This window comes from Physeter macrocephalus, chromosome 13 (assembly GCF_002837175.3).
Source record: "Physeter macrocephalus isolate SW-GA chromosome 13, ASM283717v5, whole genome shotgun sequence".
Lineage (NCBI taxonomy): Eukaryota > Metazoa > Chordata > Mammalia > Artiodactyla > Physeteridae > Physeter > Physeter macrocephalus.
The window spans coordinates 88,089,573-88,096,924 of record NC_041226.1 but is presented as its reverse complement, the minus strand read 5'-3'; the positions used below and the strand labels follow the sequence as shown (position 1 = coordinate 88,096,924).

At 57.4% G+C, this 7,352-nt stretch overlaps 1 protein-coding gene across 1 annotated transcript in view; it reads left to right on the top strand.

Annotated features, from left to right (window-relative positions):
- LRRC8A (leucine rich repeat containing 8 VRAC subunit A) overlaps positions 1–7,352 on the top strand; it is a 26,536-nt gene that overhangs the window by 2,857 nt on the left and 16,327 nt on the right. Inside the window, exon 2 of the mRNA XM_024126191.2 lies at positions 728–834. The gene's annotated coding sequence lies outside the window, so the exon portion shown is untranslated. The remainder of the gene's footprint in view (positions 1–727; positions 835–7,352) is intronic.

Below are 7,352 nucleotides of genomic sequence, written 5' to 3'. Positions count from 1 at the left end.
TTTTGCGTTACACGGGCCTCTCACTGCTGCGGCCTCTCCCGCTGCGGAGCACAGGCACCGGACGCGCAGGCTCAGCGGCCGTGGCTCACAGGCCCAGCCGCTCTGCGGCACGTGGGATCTTCCCGGACCGGGGCACGAACCCGCGTCCCCTGCATCGGCAGGCGGACTCTCAACCACTGCGCCACCAGGGAAGCCCGATGGTTGGGTTTTGTGTTTGAGTCGAACTCATGTGTCTGGGTTGAGGGTGTGTCTCTGCCTGGATCCAGCTCACCCTGCTGTAGCTCACCTCTCACCACTTCCCGCCTCCAGTCCTAGATCCAGCCAGGACCACTCAGCAGGCTCTAGATGTCCTGTTCTCTCCCCTCCAGGCAAACGTGCTGGTCCTTCTCCCTGGAATGCTCTCTCTCCAACTCCCACTCTTCCCCAGCAGTCAGTTCAGGCAACCCCCTCGCTGGGGAGCCTTCCCTGACCCTACTAGTCTAGGTCTAGTGCTTCTTCCATGTTCCCATAGGGCCCGGGCTCCCCCCAGCAGAGCCCCGGGCTCTCAAGAGCCAGTTGTAATTGTTGCCTTGGCATATCCCCCGCAGACTATCTGATTCTCTGTCGTCACCCCAGAGCCCAGCCCAGGCCCTGCACCGAGCAGGGGCTCTGAAATTGTCGGCAGCACAGCAGGTAACGCTGATAGTCACACACATCCCTGCTGACTGTAGCTCTTGCTTCCTTGTAGGGAGGCAGCTTCCATGGAGCAAAAGGAATGCCAGGACCCTGCCCAGACAGACGTGGGCCAGCCTCAGCACCGGCAGCCAACTCGCAGATAGCAGAGCCGTCCGCAGGGTAAGGACTGGGCCCCCACCCTCCAGGCCAGCCACGGACCAAGCAGGTGCCTGGAGGGCAAAGGGTGGTGTCTCTGTCCCTGCCCTTTGCTCTTCTCGCTGGAAGGCCTGGGCTTCTAGGGCAGAGATGCCAGAAAACAGAATTCTTCCTCCTTCTCCTGACTCAGTGGCCAGCTGCGTAGCACGTGGCTGCCATACTCAGGCTGGCGTGAACTTGTATGGCGAACCCCTGGTTTTTGTCACTCTGGGTGGTTGTTCATGCTGTCTCGTGACCACATTTCCTGAGGTGTGTTCTGTGGAACACCAGTTTCTTTGGTCACAGTGGTCAGGTGACTCCGGAAACAATACCTTGTCATAGTCTGTGCTGCAGGACTTCTCAGAGCCTTGAAGGATGTCTCAGAGCTCACTGAGAGCATGGCGAGTCTCTGAGAGGGAGCTAGCAAGTCGTGTTTCCCCACACTTATTTGATCACGTGGACGTCTTTGGGGACGGGGTTCCTCGGCCTGTGCTTTGGAAAACAGTTCCCAAAGGCAGGAGCGTGCACTGGTTAGGACCCAGACTTTGTAGTCAGACCTGGGTTTGAGTCCCAGCTGTCACATGCTCCACGAAAGAGGATAATATTAGCACTTTGCCTTCCTTTAGGGTATTTTGAAGATTAAATACGTTGATATAGGGAAGGTAGCACAGCGTGTCCTAGAACGTGTTCCCTAATCATAGCAGGTGTATGTATAAGCTGCTTAATAATTTGTAAAACAAACCTTATCAGTGATCTCTTTGGTCATTTGCGGAAGCTCAGGGAGTGGCCTTGATCCCCCGTTTACAGACGTGGAAACTGGGGCTCAGAGGGAGGAAGCAACTTGCCCAAACTCATCGGGAAGAAGGCAGGGATGTGGGACCTGAGCCAGGTCCTGGAATCCTGGGCTGGGGTCCTTTGTTCTGTGTCCGAGGGCTCCTTGCCTCCACCTCTCCCATCTAGGCTTTTTTTTTTTGGCGGCTGCGTTGTGTCTTCATTGCTGCATGTGGGCTTTCTCTAGTTGTGGCGAGCGGGGGCTACTCTTCGTTGCAGTGCGCGGGCTTCTCACTGCGGTGGCTTCTCTTGTTGCGGAGCATGGCCTCTAGGCGCACGGGCTTCAGTAGTTGTGCGTGGGTTCAGTAGTTGTGGCTCGCGGGCTCTAGGGCGCATGCTCAGTAGTTGTGGTGCATGGGCTTAGTTGCTCTCAGGCATGTGGGATCTTCCCGGACCGGGGATCAAACCCGTGTCCCCTGCATTGGCAGGTGGATTCTTAACCACTGGGCCACCAGGGAAGTCCCTATAATGTCTTGATTTTAATGTCATGTAGAAAGTGAGCGTCTCCCTTGATCTCTATCTCCAGAGATTTGAGTGAGGAGGGGTAGGTTCTCCCACATGTATTTTTACCATTTGCTTATTTTCCTAAAACCAAGTCCTGTTAGAGCTGCTGGTTTGCAGCTTGCTCTTGTTTCATTTAATGGTCCGCCCTGGACCTCTTTCCCAGGCTAGTGTAGAGCTGTGGGTGAGTCCTGTCAGAAGGTCCCGACATGCTCCCGTTCCTCCCACCCCCCGCTGCTCCCCTGTCTCCCCATTCTGGGGTTTTTGAGCTGTTTGTCGGGGCATTTTCAGCAGCAGAGGGGGGTGGGAAGTGCCTGATGTGTGATTTTGTTGACTATCCTGTTTACTGGGACAAGGTCAGCAAACCCCAGCCCTTCCCTGTAGGAGTTTCCTGTTGGTTTTGAGGAATTCTTACCTCCCCCCGCAAGAGGGGAAGCCTGAGCCGAGGTCTCTGGCCAGTGATGAGCAGGAAGCAGCAGGTCCTACTTATCTGAGATCAGAATTCCTCCTCTGTGCCAGGGAGGAATGACATGGGCCAGCCTGAGAGGTTTTGGCCTCCAGGTTTTGGCCCTCCTCTGTCTGCCTGAGGCAGGGGCTGCTGTGTTGTGTTGGCCTGAGCCTGGCCCTGAGTCCGTTCACCTGGCTGTCCTGGTGGACGGCCTGATCTTGGTCCCCCTGGACGCTCCTCTCAGGTTTTAGCCTTGAGGGTAGGCAGGTGAGGCGACGGGGTGGGGGGCAGGGGGGGCTGCCCCGGGACCTGGGTGTAGAGATGCTCTGCTGGGGCGTAGACACCTCAGGCCGGGTTTCGGCAGGAGGAACCCCCGGCCTGGCAGCCTGGCTCGGCAGGGACCGCCCTGGGAGTGAGGTCTGTGCAGAGACGCGTCCGTCGGCTGGCGGTGTTCAGCTCTCCGTCCGGACCCTCTCCCTCTCCCCTGTTTCTTTCTCCCAGTCGTTCCTGGAGTCTTTTTCCTCTGGCACAGGGCACTTCGGGCCACTTCCTGTGGGAGCCCGGGAGCTGGCCTCTCGGTGGACGATGCTCTGCTCGCCCTCCTTCCAGCAGCAGAGCCTTCACGTCCACGGTGGCCGCGGTCCGAGCCCCGGCGGCGCGCCGGTCACCGTGAAGTTTGCCATCTTACCTGCCACCGCCTCCTGGGTGAGGCTGTGTCACTTTTACAGGCGAGGAGACCACGGCTCGAGGCGCGGGGGCTCCCGCCCAAAGTCATACAGTTCAGGCGGCAGAGCCGGGACGTGAACGCGGGTCTGTTTGCCTTGGCAGCCTGTGCTCTTTCTACCCCACCTTCCGTTTGTCTCTTTCTCTAGGTTCTTGGGGTGCTTCAGAGTCGCCCGAGAGCCTGTTCAAAATGCTGGTTCCCCTGGACCCATCACCGCAGGCCTGCAGAGTCCGAGTTGGGGGGGTGGGCCCAGGAACCTGCACTTTGAAGACACTCCGCAGGCCGTCGTGAGGCTGGGGGTCTGGCGACTGTGCCGGCCAACCCTGACCAGCGCGACTCTGTCGGCGCCGGTCCTCACCAGCTGCCGCCAGAAGGCTCGCCCTTGGTGTGGAAGCGGGGCTGGGCTCCCTCAGGCCCTGGATCTCAGTGTGTACGTGCGAGCGGATGAGGTTTCTAGAACAGCTTTTACACCCGGCCACAAACATCTCCCTGTGCGCTTTCCCGACGCGTTTCTACTGCATCTCACATCTCGTAAAAAGGTCTTTGTTTAACCGTCTCTTGAGGACTTAAAACCTCAAAATTAAATAGACACTGCGATACAGGCTCATGTCGGGAGCCGTGTTCCACTGGAGTAAAAGTGGCTGTAAAATTCCATGGCTCTCACATGGCACCTGGGCACCCTCAGAGGCGCCACTGCCAGCCTCATGCCCCCAGCAGAGTTGGCCTGTTGGCAGATGTGCTGACCGGGTGGGGCGGCATAGGAATCCCTCTGTCACATCTCCCGGCTGGTGCCCTGGGTCAGGATCCTTGGGGGCAGCCCCCCACCAGCCCAGAGAGCCAGGCAACAGACGGCTTACCCTCGGCCAGGCCCCCTTGGTCCCAGTCCCCCTGGATTTCAGCAGATGGGTCTGCAGCCTCCCTTGGGTGCTCCTGCCCAGTTTTCGTAGGCTGTGTAGGAAAGCGGTGCTGGTGTTCAAAGCAGAGCAAGGCCTGTCTTCAAGGCCCTTCTGCCCCCCCATGGGCCCAGACCCAGCACCCGGCTTCCGGGCTCAAACCCAGAGCTGGGCCCATGAGTTCCCTGCTAGAGACCTTGATTCCATGTACCCCTCCGGAAATGGGGGTCTTGTCCCAGGAGGCATTTCCAGGGTTCTCTGGGTGCCCAGGTAGGTCCAGGAGACCTGCTGGCCTTTGAGACAGGTGGGCACAATGGAAAGGCAGACCTGGGTCATCTTCCCCACCACCTTCTTCTAGCTGTGTGGCCTTGGGCAGGTCAGTTAACCTCTCTGGGCCTCAGATTTCACACCCCTAAAGGGACTGATAAAACCTCCCATGACGGTAACTGCAGCCGATGTTAACAGAGTCATACTGCGTGGCAGGCCCTGAGCCGAAAGCTTTCTGTGGACCCGCCTCGTTCAGGCCTCGCCACCGCCCTACCAGGAATAGACTCAGCGGCCACTCCATGGCTGAGGAAACCAGAGCCCTGGGAGGAAAGTGACTTTCCCAAGGTCACATGCTGGTGAAGTGGGGAGCCGCCGTACCTGTGTTCCTGGAAATTGGGGGCCAAGGCCCAGGAAGTGCCAGGTGCAATGCTGGCCCGCAGTCCACGGCAGTGACCCGGAGCTCATGTCAGTAACACCCCGGCCTGGTGGGGTGAGGGGACGGCCTGAGCCTCAGGCCTGGCCTGCTGCCTCTGAGTGCTTGCCTCTGGGAGCCAAGCCGTTGCGGGAAGCCCCAGGCGGGTGTCCTTCACCTGTCCCCCTCCCCCCTCCCCCCTCCCCCCCCCCCCACCGCCGGGAGGCCGCCTGTACCCTTGCAAGTTTATATGAGGAGCGGGAGGACCAACCTGTTTGGGAGGCCCAGCCCACATGGAGAGGAGTTTGGAACTGAAACTGGTTCCCTCCCCCCTCCCACCCTGGGCCTCTCCCCTCTTCTTTCCCCGGAAAGTGAGGGTGTGCCCTTCTACGCAGGGTGCATGGAGCCAGGTGGTGCCCCCAGCCCGCAGCTGCCGGCTCTCCCCGGCTGGGTGTGGGGACCTCCAGGGCAGTGCCTGTGCTGGGGCGGTGCGAGCCGTGTGCACCGGAGCGGAGCAGGAGGGGCCCCAGGGTGCTGACCGAGGAGCAGATTCGCAGGCCCAGAGCACTCCCAGGACAAGACCCATGACCCAGTGTCTTCCTCCGGCCTCTTGGGCGTAGCCCTTCCCCCTTCCCTGGGAGAGCCTTGGAGGGACAGCCTACCCAGGGTACGAGGAGGGGCGAGAGGAGGGGTGAGGGGCGCAAGCCTCCTGCCTCCCCTCCCTCCCGCCTGGGAAGTTTTCCCAGCCTCTCTATTTGGGCTGTAACAAAAGGCTCTCTGTGCCCTGTTTACCCACAGCCTAGCCTGCCTGCCACGGCTCAGGTGTGAAAGGCAAATCTCTGCAGGCCAGCATGGGGGTGGAGCATGCTTGGGTGGTCGCCCAAGGGGGCAGCGTGTCATTTCTTTGACTTCTTTCCCCATCTGTGAGAAGCTTCAGGAGGAAATCAACAACGTGGACCAGGCTGGACACCTAAGGGGTGGTTCTGCGAACCGCTCACCAGCTCTCTGTCTCTGTCCTGTCCTGGGGTACTGAGCCTGGGCTCCAGAAGTTCAAGGCCATTGAGTGTGGTCTCTGAGTCCTGGGGGGTCCTGGGGGCCTTGGGGAAGCTCGGAGGTATTTGTGCTTGTGGCTCAGCGCTCTCCTGGGTGTCTTCCCCCACTAAATTCTGGGCGGGTTTCTGCAGTGCCATGTGGGTTGGGATAAGTATAGTGCGCCTTCCTCTGTGCCAGGCCTTGGATTGTCCCATAATATGTGCATTATGTTATTTTTAATTCTCACAATAAGCCTCTGAGGTACTGTAATATTCCCATTTTACAGGTGAAGAAACTGTGGCTTAGAGAAGAAAAGTCATTCGTCCCGGGGTCTGAGCTCACCCACCCTGGGGCGTTGCTTCCCTGCGCCCTGTCGAAGCGTGTGTGTTACCTGGGTAGGGCAGGCAGGGGCAAGCTAACCTTTTTCTTTCATGATAGATGGCAGGTACTTCTCGTAAAGTCTTTTACAATATTTAGAAATGACACGGTGAGGGAAGTCTTTTGTTTTTTTCCCAAGTATATTTTTCTACTCACAAAAGTAGCAAATTTAAGTACCACATACTGGAATCATGAAGTATTTGTTGTTTTGTGACATTTTATGTTGTTTTATCATGCATGATATATCATATATTTTATATGCTGGTCAACATCTTTTATTTTATTATTACTTACTATCCCTTGGACATCTTTTGGGTCACTGTATACAGATCTATGAGGTAGGTAGCACTGTTCTTATTTTAAAGTTGCAAAAACAGAGGCTTGGGCTAAATAATTTGCCTGGAGTCATGGAATTATTTCATGCTTGAGCTGGATTTGAACCCATGTCTCCCCAGTTCTGAAGCCATTGCTCTTCACACTCCCCGACATCTGCCTGCCGCCATGCGGAGGAGGCGAGGGGCTCTCTGGGTTGCCCTAGTTCTGCTGCAGGAACCTGGTCCCGCTTCTCTGCACCTGCGTGTGCTGCACAGTGGGAAGGGTCTAGCTGCATCCTACGCACTTCTGCATCTCCCTGGGGCAGGGCAGGACCGGGCAGGGGTGATGCTGCATTCTGCAGTGTCCTCAAAAGCCGCAGGTGCCTCTGCGCCAGCCAGGAGCAGGCCAGTTGGAAGGAAGAGCTGAATCTGCTGCCCTGGCGATCATCTAGTAGAGGCTGCCCCCGGCTGAGCCCAGCAGGTGTGAGGACCAGAGAGAGGAGCAGCCAGGAGTAGAAACAGATGCTTGTTCCGGTAAATTTTGTATGAAATAGTTTAAGCACACATGAACGTTATAAAACTAGAGCAGATATCTTTGTACCCAGGACTCAGCTTTGTTTGACTTTCATGTTTGGCAATAATTGCTTCAGATACGCGCACACACACATACACACACACACACACACTCTCTCTCACACACACT